At 44.7% G+C, this 23,775-nt stretch overlaps 1 protein-coding gene across 3 annotated transcripts in view; it reads left to right on the forward strand.

Annotated features, from left to right (window-relative positions):
- Positions 1 to 23,775, forward strand: part of LOC124595441 (probable poly(ADP-ribose) glycohydrolase 2) — a 457,210-nt gene that overhangs the window by 136,362 nt on the left and 297,073 nt on the right. The window contains exon 2 of one of the 3 annotated variants that reach the window (XM_047134184.1): positions 15,334 to 15,382. The exons of the other annotated variants lie outside the window; for them this stretch is intronic. The gene's annotated coding sequence lies outside the window, so the exon portion shown is untranslated. The remainder of the gene's footprint in view (positions 1 to 15,333; positions 15,383 to 23,775) is intronic. 3 annotated transcript variants of the gene reach the window in all.

The following is a 23,775-nucleotide window of genomic DNA, read 5'->3' on the forward strand; positions in this document are numbered from 1 at the left end:
ACCTTTGGCGCTCTCGGCATACAAGTCTCTTTCATTGACACAGCGTCACTAAGGAATTGCCAGCCACGTGCTCGGCCTGGACCATGTGCTAGGGCTACTCCTCTTGTCCGACTAACGTTCGCTGCCGTGTCCCGGCTTGCCGAGCGACCCATGCGGCCGCACCAACTCCGAACTTAGAATCTTTCCAGGGCACCACAGCTCACCCGTTACCTCACACACTGTTCACGTTCGTATGTAGGATATATGAGTCTGACGATATACCATCTGACTTTCAGAAAAATATCATCCACACAGTTCCGAAGATAGCAAGAGCCGTCTAGTGCGAGAATTATCGCGCAATCAACTTAACAGCTCATGGATCCAAGTTACTGACAAGAAGAATATACAGAACAATAGAAAATAAAATTAAGGATGTTTTAGATGACGATCAGTTTGGCTTTAGGAAAAGTAAAGGCACCAGAGCGGAGGTTCTGATGTTGTAGTTGATAATGAAAGCAAGACTAAAGAAAAATCATGCCACATTATAGGACTTTTCGATTTGCAAAAAGCATTCGACAGTGTCAAATGGGCGAGGTATTCGAAACTGTGAGGAAAATAGGGGTAAGCTATATGAAGAAACTGATAATATGTAATATGTAAAAGAGCCAAGGGGAAAAAATAGGAGTGGAAGATCAAGAACGAAGTGCTCGTATTAAAAGTGGTGTAAGACAGGGCTGTATTCTTTCGCCCCCACTGTTCAGTCTATAAATGGAAGACGCAATAACGGATATAAAAGAAAGGTTTATAAGTGAAATTAAAATTCACGGCAAATGGATATCAATGATAATATTCGCTGATGACATTGCTATCGTCATTAACAGTGAAGAAGAATTATAGGACCTGCTGAATGGAATGAACAGAATAATGAGTACAGAGTATGGATTGAGAGTAAATCAAAGAGAGTCGAAAGTAATGAGAAGTAGCAGAAATGAGAAAAACGAGGAGCTTAACATCAGGGTTGATGATCACTAAGCATATGAAGTTAAGGAATTCCGCTACCTAGGCAGCAAAATAACCCATGACGGACGGGGCAAGGAGGACATCAAAAGCAGACCCGCACTGGCAAAAAGGGCATTCCTGGTCAAGAGAAGTGTACTAGTATCAAACATAGGCCCTAACTTGAGGAAGAATCTGAGAATGTACGTTTGGAGCACAGCATTGTATGGTAGTGAAACATGGAGTGTGGCAAAGCCGAAACAGAAGAGAATCGATGCATTTGAGATTTGGTGCTACAGAAGAATGTTGAAAGTTAGGTGGACTGATAAGATAAGGAATGAGAAGTTTCTGTGCAGAATAGGAGAGGAAAGCAATATATGGAAAACACAGACAAGACAAAAAGAAGGGACAAGATGATAGCACATCTGTTAAGACATCGGGGAATAACTTCCGTGGTATAAGAGGGAGCTGTGAAGAGTAAGAACTCTAGAGGAAGACAGAGATTTGAGTACACCCAGCAAATAATTGAGCACCTAGGTTGCAATTGCTACTCTGAGATGAAAACGTTGGCACAGGAGAGGAATTCGTGCGGGGAAAAAAAAGCCCATTGCTGCTTTTCATACGTCGCCATAACAGTTGACGACATTTGACGAATACAAAACACCCTCAAGAGTCGTTTAGCGAGTACAAACTGAAGCTGTCAAAGCACTACTGCACAAAAGAGCAAGCAACAGCGCAAGAATGCTTCCAGGTCATGCACAGTATTGCTTGTCTTATTACCTTTCTAACATGCCTGATAAATAGATTGTTGAAGAGGTCGGCAGAATACTTTGTTTCTTATGAATCTTCATTTCGTCTCTCTACGTGAAGTAAATAATCTCATTTGTTATAGGAACATCTTACTTGTTGCACCTTTTAGATCCAGAAAAAACATTTTTCTATGTATGTTGATCTACGGCTTCTGTCACGTACTGGTGCAACGTATTGAATAATTGCTATGTAAATTTATGAACCATGATTTATTTGTCTATTCTACAATAACCATGACATATCCATGTCCGTAGCCGAGGTCATTAACGTACTCCTGTGAGGTAGCGCTCGACCCGGAGGTAAGTCGGTTCGAAACCTGAGTGAGCAAAATTTAAGCTACTAATCCAGAATGAGATTTTCACTCTGCAGCGGAGTGTGCGCTGATATGAAACTTCCTGGCAGACTGAAACTGTGTGCCGGGACGAGACTCGAACTCGGGACCTATGCCTTTCGCGGTCAAGTGCTCTACCAACTGAGCTACCCAAGCACTTGCCCGCGAAAGGCATAGGTCCCGAGTTCGAGTCTCGGCCCGGCACACAGTTTTTAAGCTACTAATGTTTGGCCGGCGAGGGGAGAGGTGATGGCGCTAAGTTCCCTTCACCAGTCTTTGCAACATTGTCATGTATTATGATTCCAAAACTCTCGCCAGTGTCTCACGAAGAGAGAGCATGTGAAGGTAACCGTTGATGATGATCCGTCTGTCTGATGGGGATGTTAAGCTTGGTGACCACCTTGGTGCTGTTCGAGAGGAGCAGGCTATGCGCCGGAGCCAGTTTTCAGCTTCTCTCTTCCCTTCAGCCATGACAACAGAAACCAACACTACGCTGCACAAGCGCTCAACACACAGTCATCCATACGACGTAGATTCACACTTGACACTTCATAACAGCTCAGAGGAAGGCAACAGCAAACCAGTTCCAATATGACGTGGCCTAGAACGGCGAAGTCGGCTTCGTCCAACTGCTCCCTAGCGGTGTCCGCAGTTCGTAGTCTAGTGGCTAGCCAGCACGGTAGCTCAGCGTATTCGGTCAGAGGGTTATCTGTCCTCTGTAATAAAAAAAACTGAGTCAACGACTCAACGCTGAACTTGAACGGGTGTTATGGGATATCCGCACCGAACAAATGCAACGAACAATATCGAACAAAAAAAAGTGGCTAGCGTTGCTCCGCTGGATCACAGGGTCCCGGGTTCAATTCCCGGACGAGTTGGAGATTTTCTTTGCCCGGGGACTGGGTGTTTGTGTTAAAGTCATCATTAGTGACAGTGGCTTGAGTGGACTGTGTAAAAATTGGGACTTAGTATGGTCGCTGATGACCGCGCAGTTGAGCGTCCCCCAAACTAAATATCGTCATCGCTCCCCAACGCTCATCCCCTGAAGATGAGACTACTTTGATTTTTGGTAACCATGAGATACTGTGCTTATTACATGCGATGAAAAAAATTATATGAAAATCCTGATACAAACGTCTCATTCCAGGTTTTCGTTTTACGACTTACCTGAAACGCACTGACATTACGTTTTACTCTCTCTTTACTGTATGAAATTTCTGGGAACCGTCGAAGCATTTACCACGTCTGTGCTTGTTGTGGTATGATGTTGGAATAACTTCAAGCCGGAACTTGCGGACTTCCAGTGAGGGCGAATTGTCTGTATTCTATTTCCCTGAGACGTGATCGATTCGGACTAGATATTTATCTTTAGAAGCGAAGTGGCGCAATTGTTAAGACATTGGGCATACTGATTTAGAGTTCCCGTAGTTTTACTCAATCACTTCAGGCTAAGATCGGTTCCATCAACGTTCTTGTCTGCTGTGTCGCTAACGACCTCGATGTCGACAGAAAATTGCTCTAACTTTTTTTCCTGATTTTCCAGCAGCTGAGAGACCCTCAGTTTGGGGCATAAATCTTATGAAACAATTCTTCTGCGCGCGTTTTGTTTTCTGAGCGGATATGTGAAATAGAGTTGAAGGCGTTTCACTTATCAATCCACCACGGTGCCGCTGTAATTACACTAACCTACAATTCTTATGCCTGTTATACGTGAAGATCACGCGTTGGGTTCAAACTGCAGGCGTTTGTGATGCTATAATTTTAAAGTTGAGGCACGGAGTATTTTCATTTTCATACAACGGAAGTAACAGCTTTATCAAGAAAAATCCTGGCAATATGACCACGACGTCTTTCGCGATGCTCTCATTCAATAAAAAGTTCATTTGCAACATGATCAAATTTCAGACCCTCTAAATCAATTGGAAATAACAGCCAACCAACTGCAAAATACTGCTTTGTTAAACGCTGTACATGGTTTCGAAAGTTATAAAACTGTCTTCTTCAGAAGGTAGAATCATATTACCTGTATCCGATGTGGGAGTCGTTGTCTTCGTCTAGAACATGTGTGTGTCATCCACTTAATCACGAACATGTACTACACAGAGTCAATGACCCCCAAATCGTGTAAAGTTAATATGTAATTCCGTATACAACATCTTCTGAAGAAGACAGTTTTAAAATTGACAAAACAATGGTCAAGATTTAATAAACCTTTATTTTGCAACTGATTCTGTTATTTCCAATCCATTAAAGCTCTTGTACACACAATTGCTGTAGCGCAGCCATGTTTAAAACTTTTGTAAAATTCCCTCATCGTCGTTAGGGAAAGCAGCTGATTGCATGGATACAGCTTAGAGATCCTTGATTAACCCGCAAGTTCGCTAGTTATTGGTCGGTGTGATTTACGCGAGTCACTGATATGGATGGGTGGGGGATATATGGATATGATTCCGTAATGACGCTTATTGCGACTAGAGATTAAACTCGTACCGAAGACATATCTCTGTCATTTACATGTAAACTGTGGGTCGTTAGTCTATGCAGTGACATCGCTAATGGATTCCTGATAGTATAGCTCGAATCTCCACTAACGCTGTTACTGTAAATTCTTCTGATTTCTACAGATTCCTTGATGGTAGATTCCAATAATTACAGCTACTCCTTGAATACTCTCCTGATCAAAAGCGCCGCTAAATGATGACTACAGAAATGTTTGATTTATTGATTTGAGAGGAGATGCTCGACCACTATACCAATTTTGGCTTTGACTTTAACTCCCGACACACAGGCAACGTGGTAGCTGGACGGCTGGTAGCGCTCTGGAATCCACCAGTGTCTCCTTCCACTGATTTCATGGTATTTTTTATAGCCTGTAGTATCGGAGCTTATCGATACTGTCAGCACTGGTGCCACAGTGACGATTCTTGCGGACGCCACCAGCGACGCTTGGAACATCGGCACCAGTAGAATGACCTGAGCAATGAATAACCTCCTTGCCGCCGATCAATGAAGGCCGCCAGGACGGTGCTATCAGTGAAGGGCACTGGGCACCAGTCTTCTAGTTGAAGATTAGTCAGGTGTTGATACTTTTTGCTATAAACGGTACTCCGAGCTGTTGACAGCTAGTTCTACCGGCGTAAACATTCAGTGTACATGGATGCACGCCGTGTCGGGCCTTTGCTTGTAGCTAGCCACGGCTACCACAAGTTGACATGAGTGTAGCAGTTCTTCAGCAACAAAGTGAGTAAAATATATTTATTTAATGTGCACTTGTGTCAACTAATCTTTAGCTTGCCTATCCAGATTCCTGTAGTAACAGATTCCTCTGGCCGCCTCCACCCATTTATCATTAGCAACCAGGACATAACATTTGGCTCCTCGGAGCGTAACCGTTCCCAACTCGCATCGTAATGTAACCAGCCTCTGCAATGTTTGACGGTCCGTTCGGTCAGTACATAAGGCCTGCCTGGTCTTGGTTAAGTTGTGGTTGTTTCTTCGGTTTTCCACCTCAAAATTACATCACCAGCTGTCATCTTGGGTAGCTTTAGAAGGAATGAAATTTCCCCGATGGGTTTGTTAGTCAGGTGATATCCAATGACTTGTGTATGTTCTAAGTCACTGAGCTCTCCTGACCGACCCATTCTGCCATTATTGCTTCTCTACTGACGACACAATACTCACTTTTATACGGACGGCCCTGCGTCTCGTGACATCTAGCGGACAATTCATTACATAGGGATTTCCGGATACTTTAATGAGATAGTGTTGAGCCGTACCATCACATTTCTGCCAACTGATACCTCAGAACCTTTCCGCGAGTGCACTGCGACGTGCGTTAACTCTGCCCGCGGCAGAAGGGAAGCAGTACTGGCCGGTGCGCGCTCTATCACGAGTCTACCTACAAACGAGGAAGGGAACACATGGCCTGCTGCAGTGCCTCGGGTAGAACCCAGCGTGTGTATTGAAGCTGTGGCTGCGACAGCTGAAGACTGAGGGCAGACCTGAGCTGTGCCCGTCGATTGCAGGGTGTCCGTGTGCCACTTCTCGGTGTCATTTGTGGTGGACGAGCCCTGCATGGATGCAGAGGAGTGACAGGCGTCACCTGCAGGTGGTCGGCCGGTCATTACCGCAGGTTTTTGTATGTCCGTCCCTGTGAGTGAAGGTGTGGTAGGATTTCGGCCATACACGTATGTAACAAAATGGAACACCTGCAGCCGTCCTTACAATATCATTTATTGTACGGCTACCAGTTTCGCTGCTTCAGTGCACCATCTTCAGGCCTAAGCTGATGCTGAGAGGGATAACACCACCCATGCATATTATGCAACAGTGGCCAACATCTATAACTGGTTTACCATCAACTGAAACTCTGTTGAAGTTGATAGTTGGAAACATAACATTGTGGTTACAGGAAGTCTGCTTAAACCAGTTATAGATGTTGGCCATTCATGTATCGTGTATACACATGGTGCTATGCCCTCAACATCACTTTAAGACTGAAAACGGTGCAATGAAGCACCGAAAGTGGTAGCCATACAATAAATGACATCATAAGGACGGCTGTAGGTGTATGAAGCACCGAAAGTGGTAGCCATACAATAAATGACATCATAAGGACGGCTGTAGGTGTTTCATGTTTATTACATGTCGTTACCGCGGTGCCGTGTTCCAAATGCGGCGCACAGAAGCACAGTGTAGAGTCACCAGCAACGAGCGTAAGCTGCCGTTCTGCCATTTTCTCGCTTGCTGTGTGTGGTGTATGGCAGCCGGGGACATTAGCTTGGTTCTAAACTGAGGTTGCAAGAGATTGATGATGCTCCGAAAAAGGTTGGAGATATTAGAGTGTACCATGAGAAATATAAAGTGCGCATGGAAACTCCGAAACCGTCATACACTTAGCCAACAGAGCATCACATTCAAAGGAGACAAGGCCTGTTTACGCTGCAGCTAGTTGAATCTTCTCCCCTGGCAATCGTGACAATCACTCGCGATCGCTGAAATTGCGAAGCGTACAAAATCACGTTTACTGCCGAAGGGATGGCCTAGTGGGAGGTAACTTCGACGCTCCCGAGCGTCGGCGGATGACGTTTCCGGACATGGGTTCCTATCCTCGATTTGTTCCTTAAGACACTCTCTATAACTCCTCGTAGTTTCCTGTAACACTTCCAGGATATACTGTACAATGTGCACAAGAGATAACAACCATAGATCTTGCTACAACATTCATGCTCATAAATTAAGGATAATGCTGATACATGGTGAAACAACGCTCTGGTAGGCGGTTGGCAGGTTTAAATCACCTCGGGGTATGACCATGCGGTGCATTTAACCTGCGGTCGTCGCACGGTGGCGCTGGCAGCAGTCCACATACGCAGAGGTGTTCTGGTGCATGTCAGAGTACTGTGCAGCGAATAAGTGTACAGACGTTTTCAGACCTGCTAATGGTGACTGTGTGTTGAAAATGGCTCACAGAACACACACTGATGACGTTATGAGGCGTAGAATACTAGGGCGACTGGAGGCTGGTCAAACACAGCAGGTCGTAGTACGGGCCCTCCGTGTGTCACAAAGTGTGATGTCAAGATTCTGGCAACGATTCCAGCAGACAGGAAACGTGTCCAGGCGCTACAGTACGGGACGTCCACAGTGTACAACACCACAAGAAGACCGATATCTCACCATCAGTGTCCGCAGACGGCGACGGAGTACTGCAGGTAGCCTTGCTCAGGACCTTACCGCAGCCACGGGAACAGTTGTCTCCAGACACACAGTCTACAGACGACTGAACAGACATGGTTTATTCGCCCGGAGACTTGCAAGGTGCATTCCACTGACCCCTGGTCACAGGATATCCCGTAAAACCTGGTGTCAAGAACACAGTACATGCTCATTGGAACAGTGGCCCAGGTTATGTTCACAGACGAGTGCAGGTATAGTCTGAATAATGATTCTCGCCGGGTTTTCATCTGGTGTGAACCAGGAACCAGATACCAACCCCTTAATGTCCTTGAAACGGACCTGTATGGAGGTCGTGGTCTGATAGTGTGGGGTGGAATTATGATTGGTGCACGTACACATGTCTTTGACGAAAGAACTGTAACAGGTCAGGTGTATCGGGACGTCATTTTGCACCAGTATGTCCACCTTTTCAAGGGTGCAGTGGGTCCCATCTTTCACCTGATGGATGAAAACGCACATCCCAACCGAGCTGCCATCGTGAAGGAGTGCCTTTAAACAGAAGATATCAGGCGAATGGAGTGGCCTGCCTGTTCTCCAGACCTAAACTCCATCGAACACGTCTGGGACGCTCTCGATAGACTTATCGCTGCACGTCTTCAAACCCCTAGGACACTTCGGGAGCTCCGACAGGCGCTGGTGCAAGAATGGGAGGGTATACCCCAGCAGCCACTCGACAACCTGATCCAGAGTATACCAACCCGTTGTGTGGCCTGTGTACGTGTGCATTGTGATCATATCCCATATAGATGACAGGGTAAATGCGCAGGAAACAGTGGCGTTTTGTAGCACATGTGTTTCGGGACGGTTTTCTCAACTTGTCACCAATACCGTGGACTTACAGATCTGTGTTGTCTGTGTTCCCTATGTGCCTATGCTATTAGCGCCAGTTTTGTGTAGTACCACGATGTGTGGCACCGGATTCTGCAATTATCCTTAATTTATGAGCATGAATGTATTTATAATATCAAAGACTAGTAGTCTTACAGCCAAATGTGGTGAAATGTATTTTGATATCAAACTATTGTGATCAGCCAAATCTCTCAATCGCTGATGTGTGAAGATCAGATTTGGCTTTTATTACCATATGCTAGTTTGAAATGTGTCCAGTAAAACAGTCAGCATCCTCCACCTCCCGCTGTCCAATCTGTCTTCCCACCGTTTCAGGTGTATTTCCGGGGGGGAATATTGTCAACGCGAGGAGGAGAACATTCCTGGTTAATGGCAGGGCGGAAGCTCTTACGGTAGGAGTAACCGCGTTCCCCTCGTCCCGTGGCAGCGACAGCGTCTCTTTAAGGCGGGCCAGCGGCGGGCCGTGCGAATATTCGATACGCCCACGCACGGCGCGGCGGCCGCCGCCCCCGCAAGCGACGCCGCCCAGGCCCATAAATCGCGCCGTAGCCGCAGCCGGCGCTCGTAATCCCTCAGCGGCGGTGTCCATATTTCAGGCTTCCCGTCTGACCGACAAGGGGGCCGCTTCACTTTCGTCAGCAGCAAGCGAGCTGTCATTGGCAGAAGGCGTCACTGTCTGCTGCAGTGTACCGGGTGTCGCGCTGGCAACCACATCTTCTCATATAAATCGCCTGACAAGTCTCTACCACCGGGAACGGGGGACGGGAGTGTTTGTCGACACAGAAATGTCGCGAACGCGTAGGCCGTGAAATAGCAGGTATAACAGCTTCGAACCTTTACGGTCAAAAGTATCCAGATTGTGGACTATCGCCAACTATGTAGAGGTAATGAACCAGTGTTCGGGAATAAGTATTTTGTAACGAATGTATGTTGAGCATTCCATTTTATCGGTTTGCATCTCCAATCTGCTATAAGTGAGACGCTCTGCTAAAACTGCAGGACAGGACAGGTAGTGTAAGTTGTGGAAAGGGGCCAAAATAAGCGGTTGTCAGTTACACTCGAACATAAAACCTTTTATTTGATCAAACATTACAAGAGCCAAGAAAAATTAAAAAAAAAAAAAAAAACCACAGCTTGAGCTGGAACTTCATTAGCGGCTGAATGCGCCGTACAACCTCATGCCTTAAGGGCAAGACCACTTTACTTTAAAAATGGCTGAAAGCCAATAACTTAAAGCTCAACCACAATCAGAAATTTAAAAGGCAAAGCCTTATCTTAAAACAGTTCCTTAATTAGGTTGAAGGCTCAAATAATCTGACACTTTAAGAGCAAATAACTTTAATTCAAAATCGGCTGAAGGTCCAACACTTAAGTCAGAATAACATTAATTTCAAAAATACCAAAGGCTTTAAGTAAAACAGTTCTTAAATTAGGCTGAAGGCCCAAACCATCTGGTGCCTTAAGGGCAAAACAGCCTTAGTCTAAAAAAAAATCGGCTAGAAGCCATACAAGTACAAACAGCAAGAACAAACAAGAAAAGGCAGTACACCCAAGGGCGCTCAGAAGTTCCAAGGGTCGGCCTGGCTTTCCAATACTAACGCTCGCTTAGGTGACACAGGCAGTCGGCCCAACCACTGTCGATCTGACGACAACCCAACCGACAGACAGTCTACGGACCCACCGACAACATAACCTCTGCTTCACCCGAAAAGCACACAACAGGGGGTTCAATGGAACAATGTAGAAGGTATTGGCGCCCACAACCAATTATACATTGAGCTGTCAAACTACACACCGTGCTGTACAGCGACAACACGATGAGGAAAATACACTGACTGAATTTACGTCAACGGCCAGGGCAGGTAACCAGAACGTTAATGACCACACGGCAGAAGATTCCACTGGCGCACTTCAATTCAAATAATCAAGTACAGTTAAACTCCCCGGAGGGTGGTTATAATTTTTCAGCTTGAAAACACACGTTGTTGCTCGCAGGAATATCCCAAAGGCCGACAATTAACTCCAGACGAAACAATGTGAACAGTCGTGACTTGCTGGTAGATTAAGTCAAAACTCAACTTTCATGTCCAGGATCGGTGAGCCACGAACCTCATAGCAATGGGAACAGCACCACACGCTCTGACACCACCTAGAGGCCGCCAGCGGGCCCGGCCAAACAACAGGCTGCGGAGATTTTCTCGCTGCTCCACGCCAATCGAACAAACGCCCAGGCTCGGAAATGGTGGAAGGACCAAGTATACGTCGGCAGATGGGACGACCAACCGAACGACCAACCAACGGTCGTTCCGCTCCAATCTCCCTCCGTCGGACAATTCATGTGTGTTGCCAGCAATCGGCGAGCACTGGCTGTCGTAGCCTAACTAGTGCTCCATCCCCGACTTCACTGCTGCTGCGTCCAGACTGCACTGCTGGTCCGTCACGGACTAACTAGCCAGACACACGACTATCGGTCGCTCCAGAGATGATATGATAGTGCACTTATCGATACGCGCTGCTGTGCCGCTCACGGGCAAGTAAGGCAGGAAGTTGGTGACGCCAGTAAATGGAATAAGAATACGAGGCGGCAGTACCGTAATAAAAGACGACAAACAATAAATGAGATAAACGCGCGCCGTGCACGGCTCAATGAGGTCAGTACAATGCCATCATACAGCCAGTAATTACACGATCCACACACTTTAATGTGAGTACCGCCTATATTCTGCGTCAAGGTGCAATAACCACTCACAAACCGCAGGTGGCTGCACTAGCAGTGGTGGGTATATAAAGCGTCTCAGAAAGGGCATCGTCATTGGCGTTCGGGCGAAGGTAGGAAGAAGTTCCGAAAGGACTAAGTTTGTAAATCGTGGTTAGACTGCTGCATGTCAAAATGGCACTATCCAGAACCGGCGCCAAGGCAACAGCGATGCACCATGGGCCAGATGGTTGAGGAGATATGTACAAGCGAATAGATATACAACTTTTGAGCGAATGACCACACAGCTGAACCAAGGGGCAACCAGCAGTGTTTTCTCAATAGCCATTCAGCAAACGCTGATGCGTGTGGCCACCGCAGCAGGCGCCTGATTCACGCACTCTTGCTGGCTGCTGTTCAAAGTCGCCGAAGGCTCCAGTTTCCACGCCAGTATCGTAACTGGACATCTGATTGACGACAGGTGGCCTTTACAGATGAATCACGCTTTATACTCCATCGGACAGATGACCATCGGCGTGAATGGCGTGTATGCATTTATGTTTGGGGACCATGTCAATATTTATATGAAGTCTGTTTTTCCTCAACAGGATAGAATCTACCAGCAGGACACTGCAACATGTCACACAGCTCGGATTTAAACCCAGTCGAGAATCTGTGGGACTGCCTCCATAGGGCTGCTCGCCTCGTCAATCATCAACCGAGAAACGTAGCGCAGCTGCCCACAGCACTGGAGTCGGTATCGCTCTACATCCCTATGGTACCTTCCAGAACCTCATTGAATCTCTCCGTGCACGTATCGCAGCAGTCCGCACTGCAGAAGGTGGTTATTCGGCCTTCTGGCAGGTGGTCGCAGTAGTGTGACCGGGCAGTGTAAAAGCTAGTTCCGAAAATCTCAGGGGAGAAGGAAGCTGAAATATATATTTGTACTGAATTGCTCCTATCATGATTTAAATTCATTCCGGGAAAATTTCCTGCCATTTTCTGCTGTTCATCAGCGGACTCTTCAAACCACTGTAAAACCGCTCACTACAAAAGCTAGTGAAACGCAAGTTGCCCCATGCAGCAAGTGCTCCTTTCCTATTGTATCACGAAGATACCCAAATATGCAAAGCCGATTCTTGATTTATAATCGTGTTTATATGAAAACGGTGTACTAACTGCCGTTGCGCATACGCTCTGATCCCTATGGTACAATCTTTCTATGGCTGGGAATGGCGTAATCGAAAAAGAAAGAGCAGTGTGGTGCAATCCTGTACCACCAGTCGCCAGAAATTTTGGCGACGTTTTCAAGCACTTGTACGGTCCTGGAAAACAATAATTCGCTAAAGCGTTCCCTCCACTGTGTGGTTCAAATGATTCTAGGCACAATGGGACTTAACATCTGAGGTCATCAGTCCCCCAGTCTTAGAACTACTTAAACGTATCTAACCTAAGGACATCACACACATCCATGCCCGAGGCAGGATTCGAACCTGCGGCCGTAGCAGCAGCGTGGTTCCGGAATGAAGCGCCTAGAACCGCTCGCCCACAGCGGCCGGCCCTTAGACTGTAGTTTGAAATTTAAACGTGATCGTAAAATTATTTTATACATTGTGCCTTGAATTTCACTGGAAAAGTAGTAACGAAGTTGGGACGAAATGAGTTAGTAAGCCTAATACCAAAGGAAAGGCTTGAAATAAATTAAAATTGACACGAGGTAGTTAAGAGTAGGCAGCGAATCGGGTGTCTCCACGACGTCAATCAAGAGGACTGCGTCAACGGAAGCAGACATGCTTAGTGGAAACATAGTTTTATCTGTGAGTATGCTGCATAAGCACTTCTTGTCAAGCCAGTGACAGCTTACCATGTACTGCAAAGTAAGGAAGTCATCATGAGTGGGACGTCTCGTGATATACTGGCGTTCTGAGTACTTCAAGAACGAGTACGTCTGTATGGCGTTAGTTGCAAAACGTTAACTTTCACGGGCTTGAATAACAATAAATCTTACACAAGTTCGTTACACGATAGCAAGTGAGGTTCTGGGAGCCAATAAAGCGGTTACTGAGGTTGGTAATGATGACAAAGTACTATTTAAAGAACAAATTCCTAAGAAGCAATTGGCAGCATAGGTGTAGTATTAATTGAATGAGCAACTGAATTTTTTTTTTAACCTCTGGAATGATTATACAGTCGGACTTCGCTTAGATTACAAAAGCAAAAGGTCCAAATCATATTCTTGGTCTCGGCACTAATTTTGTGACTTTTTTGTTGTTGTTGGAAAATGATAACTTTTCCAAATAGTAAAATTCAGTTACAATTTACTAATAACCGCTGCCAGTACCCGAAAGATTAAGTAGAACAGCTTTGCAGGAAGTGCTCTCGAAGGAGTTCTAAGAGTGCTACAAGTCAAAAAATCATTAACAAGCAAGAAAGCAGTGTAATTTCAAAACACTGAACGCGTTGTGCACATTTTTTCCATCGATTATGGTGTCTGAGGTGGTTTCTACTCTGCTCTTCAAACAGTTCGTCAGTTGGGTTATGTCCTCAATGAAGTTCAATAATATAAGTGTGGGCTTGTAATTTTAAAACTAAACACTCACAGATAAAAGTCAACAACTTAGGCATATACGATCACACATACAAGTCTTGTCAGTTTACATAGGCCATATGTGCAGTAACTTTAAAACAAGATATTCAGAACATCTCAGAGTTCTAGAAGTAACAGATCCATTAGCACACATGTTAACCATTTTATAGCCCAAACCCATCACCTAAAATAGTAACAAATTTAAAAATCCTAAAATCCAGCCACAACCTATACTATAAACTTAGAACGGAAAAAAGGGTACATAAACAGGAGCCATCGGCTACATGAAACAGATTGTAAAGGTAATTAACTGACATTGTCAGAAGGAGAACGATCTCTATACCAGCGTAAAAAACTTCCAAAATAGAACTTTTACTGTCCATACTGCGTTTGATACATATCGAGATTACTACTTTCAGCAAAATTATATTGCCATCTTCACATCTGAACTTTACTGAAACTAGTAATAAGGATACATATCAACTGCGAGATGGGCAATAAAATTTCTATTTTGGAAGCTTTTTTATACAGGTTATAAAGGAGTACACTACACTACACTATGCAATGGCACATTATTTAGCACATTAAAAGAGCTATACAGATACACAGACAGATAAGAAGAACGTCAACCTCCCCCCCCCCCCCACACACACACACACACACAGAGACACATACAGAGGGAGAGAAAAAGTAAACAAAGTTCAAACTTGGCGCCAAACTGATATGAAACTAAGTGAACATCAACAGGGACTTATCGCACAGCAGTAACGTAAACGCTGTGTTTTGTGCAGTGAAACACTGTAACCTGGCAGTGAAATTATTTAGTGTATGGGTTTCCACAACAGATGAGACTGCAGATGCGAAATTAACTGTAAGTAATCGCATAATATAGATGCGAAATATTTTCTCACAACCACTCTCACAGTAACATCTGTTAATTGCAGATGACAAATTCCCGGTATCCATTAATGTAAAGAGGGTTCTGCAGAACACCAAAATATAGAAAAAGTTTAGTAATAACCACAACAGACAATTTGTATTTATCCCAGTTTTGTTAGAATAATTTGTTCTTTAAACATGTTCTCATTTTACGGAACTGAATAAAACTACCCGCGGTTGATGGCACAGACGGCTGAAACATGTTTGAGTATTTATAAAATAAAGCTACTAGCTTAATAGACTGATGTGAAATTCTGTAATTTTGTCTGGAAACACTACTACTGGCAGCGCTTAGAAACCAAATAATGAGTGAAGTTTACATTGCTTCCAAGTCGCGTAAAACCGACAAAACTTTTAGATTTGCTCTTTTTAAATGTACTGTTTGCTGACAGAAATTTCACGTTTCAGGTCGGTGCGAGCGACTACCCAGAGTTTCCTGGTTTTTCATCGAAGAACAGTAAGTTGCAGCGCCTGTGTAGTGAAAATCTTTTGCTTAATGTAAAGGTGAATTTGCTTATATTAATTTAGTTTATAGTCACATAGTGACGTACACAATTTTTGCAGCCAACCGAATATTTCATCAGGTTACCTTCCATTCAGAAGGCTGTTGCACTCAGCGACTGTTATATTGACTTGTAAATAATAGATTTCAGCTATCAGTCGTCCTTTTTAAATTTTATTGGCAGATCTAGATTTCAGCTAGAAACTAGCCATTCTCAATGCACTATCATTTTTGACCAATGCTACGTCCACAGTTCAATGACCCGACCAACAGGCATTACATGCATTGGTAAAAATGGTAGTGCACTGAGAATGGCTAGTTTCTAGCTGAAATCTAGTTGTCCCAATAAAATTTAAAAAAGACGACTGATGGCTGAAATCTATTATTTACAAACCGAATATTTTATGAGTATCTTCAAATACCTGAGTGGAGAGAAACATTTTTGAATAATAAAACGGAGTACATTGTACTAAATCAATAGTTCCCAACCTGGAGGTAATTAAATTTTCTGATGCATAAAAATAAAAGTGTCCCATTGTATTTCGGTGACGAAACTAAATTCGTTTCAAAAGATCGTTACTATTATCACTGTTTCTTAAAACTCTGCTTACAAGAGTTACTAACAATGACTTTTTTTTCAAATACTAGCATTAATGTGTGACGCAATCTGGTGGAGCTTATGGCTTGTGTAGCAGATGTGTGAAAAACATCTTGCTCAAGTTGTCTATCCATTTCACACGTACTTAGTACTTTGTACCATATGTCTATAACAGTAAATTTGAGACATGAACATCACATATGATTAAACATCTCATGAAAAAATGGTTCAAATGGCTCTGAGCACTATGGGACTTAACATCTGAGGTCATCAGTCCCCTAGATTTAGAACTAATTAAACCTAACTAACCTAAGGACATCACACACATCCATGCCCGAGGCAGGATTCGAACCTGCGACCGTAGCGGCCTCGCGGTTCCAGACTATAGCGCCTAGAACCGCTCGGCCGCTCTGGCCGGCCAGCTCATGAAACTGATTTCTCCAAGTTGTAGGTAGTTCCCGCAATAGACCCACAATTGCTTCATTATTCGCTTCGCAACAGTAAATAAAGTATAAAGTAACTAACAGCACAACACAAGCGTAATGACTACTACATCGCTGCAGGGCCTGCACATTGTTAGTATTGTTACTATTATTATTATTATTATTATTATTATTATTATTATTATTTGTGGAAGCGATCAGCAACAAAGGAACAGCAGCGTGAAGTCTTCAGATTTCTGCCAGTTCTTAAGTCAGCCCTCCAGCAATCAAGTGCTCTCATTGTAACTTTGTTGCACTTTCATTTCAGATAGGTGTGAAAGATATGGGCGAAGCAAGTGTCGGTAACTAGAAGGGTGGATCAGGGGAAACATGTTTTGTAACAAGTGTCTAACCTCAATATGAACAGTTAGCTTTCTTTTCTGAGAAGGAGTTGTAAGCAGCACTCGCGATGCACTGAATTAGAATTGCTTCAGAATTATTTCATCAGTCTATAAAAAAAGAGTCTTAGAAATAAGGAGAACCAGTTGTGTCACTGGGTCATTATATCATGTTTTAATACACTGTCTAGTCACGTTAATGTGACCACCTGTCAAAAGCCTGAATAATCACGTTTTGCTGTGTGGACTGCTGCAAGAGGTGAAGGAAAATACGAGGTGCATTCAAGTTCTAAGGCCTCCGATTTTTTTTCTCTGGACTGGAAAGAGATAGAAACATGCGCATTGTTTTAAAATGAGGCCACGTTCATTGTCAATACGTCCCAGAGATGGCAGCACCGTACGGCAGATGGAATTTTACCGCCAGCGGCGAGAATGAGAACTGTTTTAAATACTTAAAACGGCGACGTTTTCCTTACTTGAACAGCGTGCAATCATTCGTTTTCTGAATTTGCGTGGTGTGAAACCAATTGAAATTCATTGACAGTTGAAGGAGACATGTGGTGATGGAGTTATGGATGTGTCGAAAGTGCGTTCGTGGGTGAGACAGTTTAATGAAGGCAGAACATCATGTGACAACAAACCGAAACAACCTCGGGCTCGCACAAGCCGGTCTGACGACATGATCGAGAAAGTGGAGAGAATTGTTTTGGGGGATCACCGAATGACTGTTGAACAGATCGCCTCGAGAGTTGGCATTTCTGTGGGTTCTGTGCACACAATCCTGCATGACGACCTGAAAATGCGAAAAGTGTCATCCAGGTGGGTGCCACGAATGCTGACAGACGACCACACGACTGGCCGTGTGGCATGTTGCCAAGCAATGTTGACGCGCAACGACAGCATGAATGGGACTTTCTTTTCGTCGGTTGTGACAGTGGATGAGACGTGGATGCCATTTTTCAATCCAGAAACAAAGCGCCAGTCAGCTCAATGGAAGCACACAGATTCACCACCACCAAAAAAATTTTGGGTAACCGCCAGTGCTGAAAAAATGGTGTCCATGTTCCTTACCCATTGCGTTCCAAAGGGCACTACGGTAACAGGCGCATCCTACAAAAATGTTTTGAAGAACAAATTCCTTCCTGCACTGCAACAAAAACGTCCGGGAAGGCCTGCGCATGTGCTGTTTCACCAAGACAACGCACCGGCACATCGAGCTGACGTTATGCAACAGTTTCTTCGTGATAACAACTTTGAAGTGATTCCTCATGCTCCCTACTCACCTGACCTGGCTCCTAGTGACTTTTGGCTTTTTCCAACAATGAAAGACACTTTCCGTGGCCGCACATTCACCAGCTGTGCTGCTATTGCCTCAGCGATTTTCCAGTGGTCAAAACAGACTCCTAAAGAAGCCTTCGCCGCTGCCATGGAATCATGGCGTCAGCGTTGTGAAAAATGTGTACGTCTGCAGGGCGATTACGTCGAGAAGTAACGCCAGTTTCATCGATTTCGGGCGAGTAGTTAATTAGAAAAAAAATCGGAGGCGTTAGAACTTGAATGCACCTCGTAGTGGTTGAGGTTCTGGGAAGTAGTTCAAAATGGTTCAAATGGTCTGAGCACTATGCGACTTAACTTCTGAGGTCATCAGTCCCCTAGAACTTAGAAGTACTTAAACCTAACTAACATAAGGACATCACATACAGCCATGCCCGGCGCAGGATTCGAACCTGCGGCCATAGCAGTCGCGCGGTTCCAGACTGTAGCACCTAGAACCACTTGGCCACCCCGACCAGCTGAGAAGTAGGAATAGGGATGTGGAGCCATGCCGACTCCAGCGCCATAATCAGCTTCGCTACTGTACTTATCTCGGTTCGGGATCCATGACGCGAATAGCTCGATCGATGTCATCGACGAATTCTCGGTTGGCTGTAAATTAAGGGAGTTCGTCAGGCAGGGAAGTACGGTGAGCTCATCGTGGTGTTCTTCGCACCACGCACGTACACTGCGAGCTATGTGACACGTTGCATTGTACTGCTGGTGGATGCCATGGAGTCGAGGAAAAACAGACTGCATGTAGGAATGGACATGGTCCATAAGGACCTCGATGGTGAGTGTTCATCGGAGGTGGGGGTATCATCTGGAGTGCCCCAGGGAAGTGTGGTAGGTCCGATGTTGTTTTCTATGTACATAAATGATCTTTTGGATAGGGTGGATAGCAATGTGCGGCTGTTTGCTGATGATGCTGTGGTGTACGGGAAGGTGTCGTTGTTGAGTGACTGTAGGAGGATACAAGATGACTTGGACAGGATTTGTGATTGGTGTAAAGAATGGCAGCTAACTCTAAATATAGATAAATGTAAATTAATGCAGATGAATAGGAAAAAGAATCCAGTAATGTTTGAATACTCCATTAGTAGTGTAGCGCTTGACACAATCACGTCGATTAAATATTTGGGCGTAACATTGCAGAGCGATATGAAGTGGGACGAGCATGTAATGGCAGTTGTGGGGAAGGCGGATAGTCGTCTGCGGTTAATTGGCAGAATTTTGGGAAGATGTGGTTCATCTGTAAAGGAGACCGCTTATAAAATACTAGTACGACCTATTCTTGAGTACTGCTCGAGCGTTTGGGATCCCTATCACGTCGGATTGAGGGAGGACATAGAAGCAATTCAGAGGCGGGCTGCTAGATTTGTTACTGCTAGGTTTGATCATCACGCGAGTGTTACGGAAATGCTTCAGGAACTCGGGTGGGAGTCTCTGGAGGAGAGGAGGCGTTCTTTTCGTGAATCGCTACTGAGGAAATTTAGAGAACCAGCATTTGAGGCTCACTGCTGTACAATTTTACTGCCGCCAACTTACATTTCGCGGAAAGACCACAAAGATAAGATAAGAGAGATTAGGGCTCGTACAGAGGCATATAGGCAGTCATTTTTCCCTAGTTCTGTTTGGGAGTGGAGCAGGGAGGTACCCTCCGCCACGCACCGTATGGTGGAGTGCGGAGTATGCATGTAGATGTAGATGTAGATAGATGCTTACTTGAGTTGATCCAGTGTTCCTTCCAGAATAACGAGATCACCCATGGAATGCTGCGGAAACACTCCTGAGATCGTAACTCGCCCTTCTCCAGCCTGAACCTCTCCGACGATTGTTGCATTATGTTTGCTTTCAAACGTTTCACGCCGTATACGCCAACGGCCATCTGTCCAATGGTGCATAAAAAGTAATCAATTTGAAAAGGCCGCCTGTCGCGAATCATTGGACGTCCAATTGCGGCATTGGTGTCGAAATTGCAGCCGTCGTCACCGATGGACATCAGTCGGCACGGGTGCACGTACAGGCGCCTGCTGCAGAGGCCCTTGCAAAGTACCGTTCGCTGCACGTTCGTTGAGGACACGATTTTTGTAGCCCTTTAGTTCGTTTGGGCGGTCAGCTGCTCAACAGTTGCAAGTCTGTTCGCCAACACACATTTCCACAGCCGTCGTTCACTCCTGTCATCTGTGGCCCTTGGTGCACCGCAGTTGTCTCGGGACCGGTTTCGGATAACGCCAGTTTACCATACTCGTTTCGGAAACATTTCCACCCTGGACCAAATGCCAGTGATCATGCCCTTTTGTACGTCAGATAAATCGCTCTGTTTTCTTATTACAAGAACGACTGCACTGTTTTCCGCGTCCCCCGACCCTCAAATACCAGCACTGCCGCTTGAAGCGCGCGCGAGCGCGCGCGCGCGCGCGCGTGTGTGTGTGTGCGTTCATTTCACTTTGACCTCAAACATAGGCATTGGTCACATTAATTTGACTTGACTGTGTAAAACACCTACAAAACCTAAATTACTTGCCTATCGTCAGTTAAAAATAAGTCTTCAAAGAATATTGTCGCAGAAGAAGCTCAGTGGTAGCGCCGTGTAGTGGTTATGGTACTAAACTGTTGAATGGAGGATCGTCAGTTCAAAACTCACGTGGACTGTACTATTTTAACTTCTGTATTCGGTTCGAGTACCTTCTAGAAGTGCCCACAAATGTCAATAATCATTGTACTGGAATGTTCTGTAGCTGTGTATATACTGTATGTGTTCTGGCCGCAGGCAGTTCGCTCCGCGCCCTTGTATGTGAAAGTGCTGAGTAAATGAATGGAAAAACTGGTAGAAGCCGGCCTTGGGGAAGATCAGTTTGGATTCCGTAGAAATGTTGGAACACGTGAGGCAATACTGACCTTACGACTTATCTTAGAAGAAAGATTGAGGAAAGGCAAACCTACTTTTCTAGCATTTGTAGGCTTAGAGAAAGCTTTTGACAATGTTGACTGGCATACTCTCTGTGGTGTGCGTACTGTAAGACCTTCGGTACACACACCATCAGATTGTTTGACTTGTCGCTCTAACGAAGTAGGCGAGTGTCAGCAATATGTCTCGTGGTCTTACCGTGGCGTGTTCATCTTCTGCCGTTAGACGATAGAAATGCCACTTGCACGCTTAGAGTAGCAGATTGACGGTGACCAACTTTAAACAGAACTTGATTAATTTTCACACACATTTATTAAAATAATAAAAAGCATAGACATTACGTAACTTGATTCTGGATGCTATTTACAATTCACAATCTGAAGTTCCTTTGGTCTGGGTACGTTAATCTTGTTCCCACATATCTGATACTTGAGAGTGTCTATACATTTATCTTCATGGCTATATAAAGGAATCTTATTAGGCGCAGACTGAAACTTGACTATAGACTGGTACACACTAATGTAGACTGGTACAGACATGTGCAGATAAATGCAGACTCGTACAGACTCATGCAGACTGACTAATCGGAGGTCTGTACACTCGTTATATTACCTCGAGCGATCAGGTATCACTGCGCGAGTGTGATCCGCGAGGAGAAAAGGTTCTACGTTAGCAGCGATCTCATTGGCTGCGTTACATATTAATACGTGGATCGGCCGAAGCAGAATTTGGTCCGTCTCTTGAGGCAGCGCCATCTTGTAGTGAGGAGACGGACGAGCGCTGCGCCTGCGCTGTTGTGCTTAGCGGGGCGCACTCTAGTGGGAAAGTTGTGTACGCGCTGACTACATGGAAATATGTACACAACACTCTCTTTTAAATTCTAAAGGTGCCAAGCGTAAAATACAGGGAGCGAAAGGCTATTTACAATTTGTACAGAAACCAGATGGCGGTTATAAGAGTCGAGGGGCACGAAAAGGAAGCAGTGGTTGGGAAGGGAGTGAGACCGGGTTGTAGCCTCTCCCCGATGTTATTCAATCTCTATATTGAGCAAGCAGTAAAGGAAATGAAAGAAAAATTCGGAGTAGGTATTAAAATCCATGGAGAAGAAATAAAAACTTTGAGGTTCGCCGATGACATTGTAATTCTGTCAGAGACAGCAAAGGACTTGGAAGAGCAGTTGAACGGAATGGACAGTGTCTTGAAAGGAGGATATACGATGAACTTCAACAAAAGCAAAATGAATCGGGTGATGCTGAGGGAATTAGATTAGGAAATGAGACACTTAAAGTAGTAAAGGAGTTTTGCTATTTGGGGAGAAAAATAACTGATGATGGTCGAAGTAGAGAGGATATAAAATGTAGACTGGCAATGGCAAGGAAAGCGTTCCTGAAGTAGAGAAATTTGTTAACATCGAGTATAGATTTAAGTGTCAGGAAGTCGTTTCTGAAAGTATTTGTATGGAGTGTAGCCATATATGGAAGTGAAACATGGACGATAAATAGTTTGGACAAGAAGAGAATAGAAGCTTTCGAAATGTGGTGCTACAGAAGAATGCTGAAGATTGGATGGGTAGATCACATAACTAATGAGAAGGTATTGAACAGAATTGGGGAGAAGAGGAGTTTGTGGCACAACTTGACAAGAAGAAGGGACCTGTTGGTAGGACATGCTCTGAGTCATCAGGGGATACAAATTTAGCATTGGAGGGCAGCGTGGAGGGTAAAAATCGTAGAGGGAGACCAAGAGATGAATACACTAAGCATATTCAGAAGGATGTAGGTTGCAGTAAGTACTGGGAGATGAAGAAGCTTGCACAGGACAGAGTAGCAAGGTGAGCTGCATCAAACCAGTCTCAGGACTGAAGACCACAAAACAAACAATGCAATACTGTAAAAAGCTTTGTCACACTCCCATGTTCTTCAACCATCTTAATGAAATGATCTTGCATTATCATCACTAATCCGAGTGGTAACGTAGTCTCATATGCTCATCAGTTCAAAAGAGTTTCGAGACTGGATCAGTAAAAAATTAGAGAAAATTTAAGATGGCGGTTTTAATACTTCAGATGTTCGTCGTAGTCTCCTCCCCCCCCCCCCCCCCCCTCCCCCCTTTCTAACTTGTTTACAAAGTGCAAATCTTTGATACAACGATGTGAAACTGCCATTTCTTCTTTGGGATGTGGTCCAAGTCGTCCCTCACATTGGCTTGAATATCGGTCATTTAAGCGTTCGCCTTTCGTGTGACTTTCTGCACTTTCTCGATTTGTGGTAGGTTCGTGCGGACAACACATAGTATCGTCACCCGTGATGATTTTTTCCAGAAAAGAACTATCCGTGTTTTTCATTACAATCAAGTTGCGGCAGGCAACCACAGAGCGTTTGATTTAGACATGTTGCTCCACAGCGATTTGTGATACAACAACATACTATGCACGTCCACTTCTTAACGCTGCCTGCTCATAAAACACACACACACACACACACACAATTATTCACAGGCATTAACTGTGACTAGGTATCCTGAGATAAAATATTTGATCGTCCGCCTCAGTTGTTAGTAACTCCTTCTTCGCTGCACTACCGGTTTCACTGCCTAAAGCTTCATCTTCAGCTGCCACCATACAATTATGGAAACATTGGAGGTAGGAACAGCAACCGTGGCGCCTGCCTCGATAGCGCGACACGATTACTGGCAACCGAAGCGGA

The sequence above is a fragment of the Schistocerca americana genome, chromosome 2 (assembly GCF_021461395.2).
Source record: "Schistocerca americana isolate TAMUIC-IGC-003095 chromosome 2, iqSchAmer2.1, whole genome shotgun sequence".
Lineage (NCBI taxonomy): Eukaryota > Metazoa > Arthropoda > Insecta > Orthoptera > Acrididae > Schistocerca > Schistocerca americana.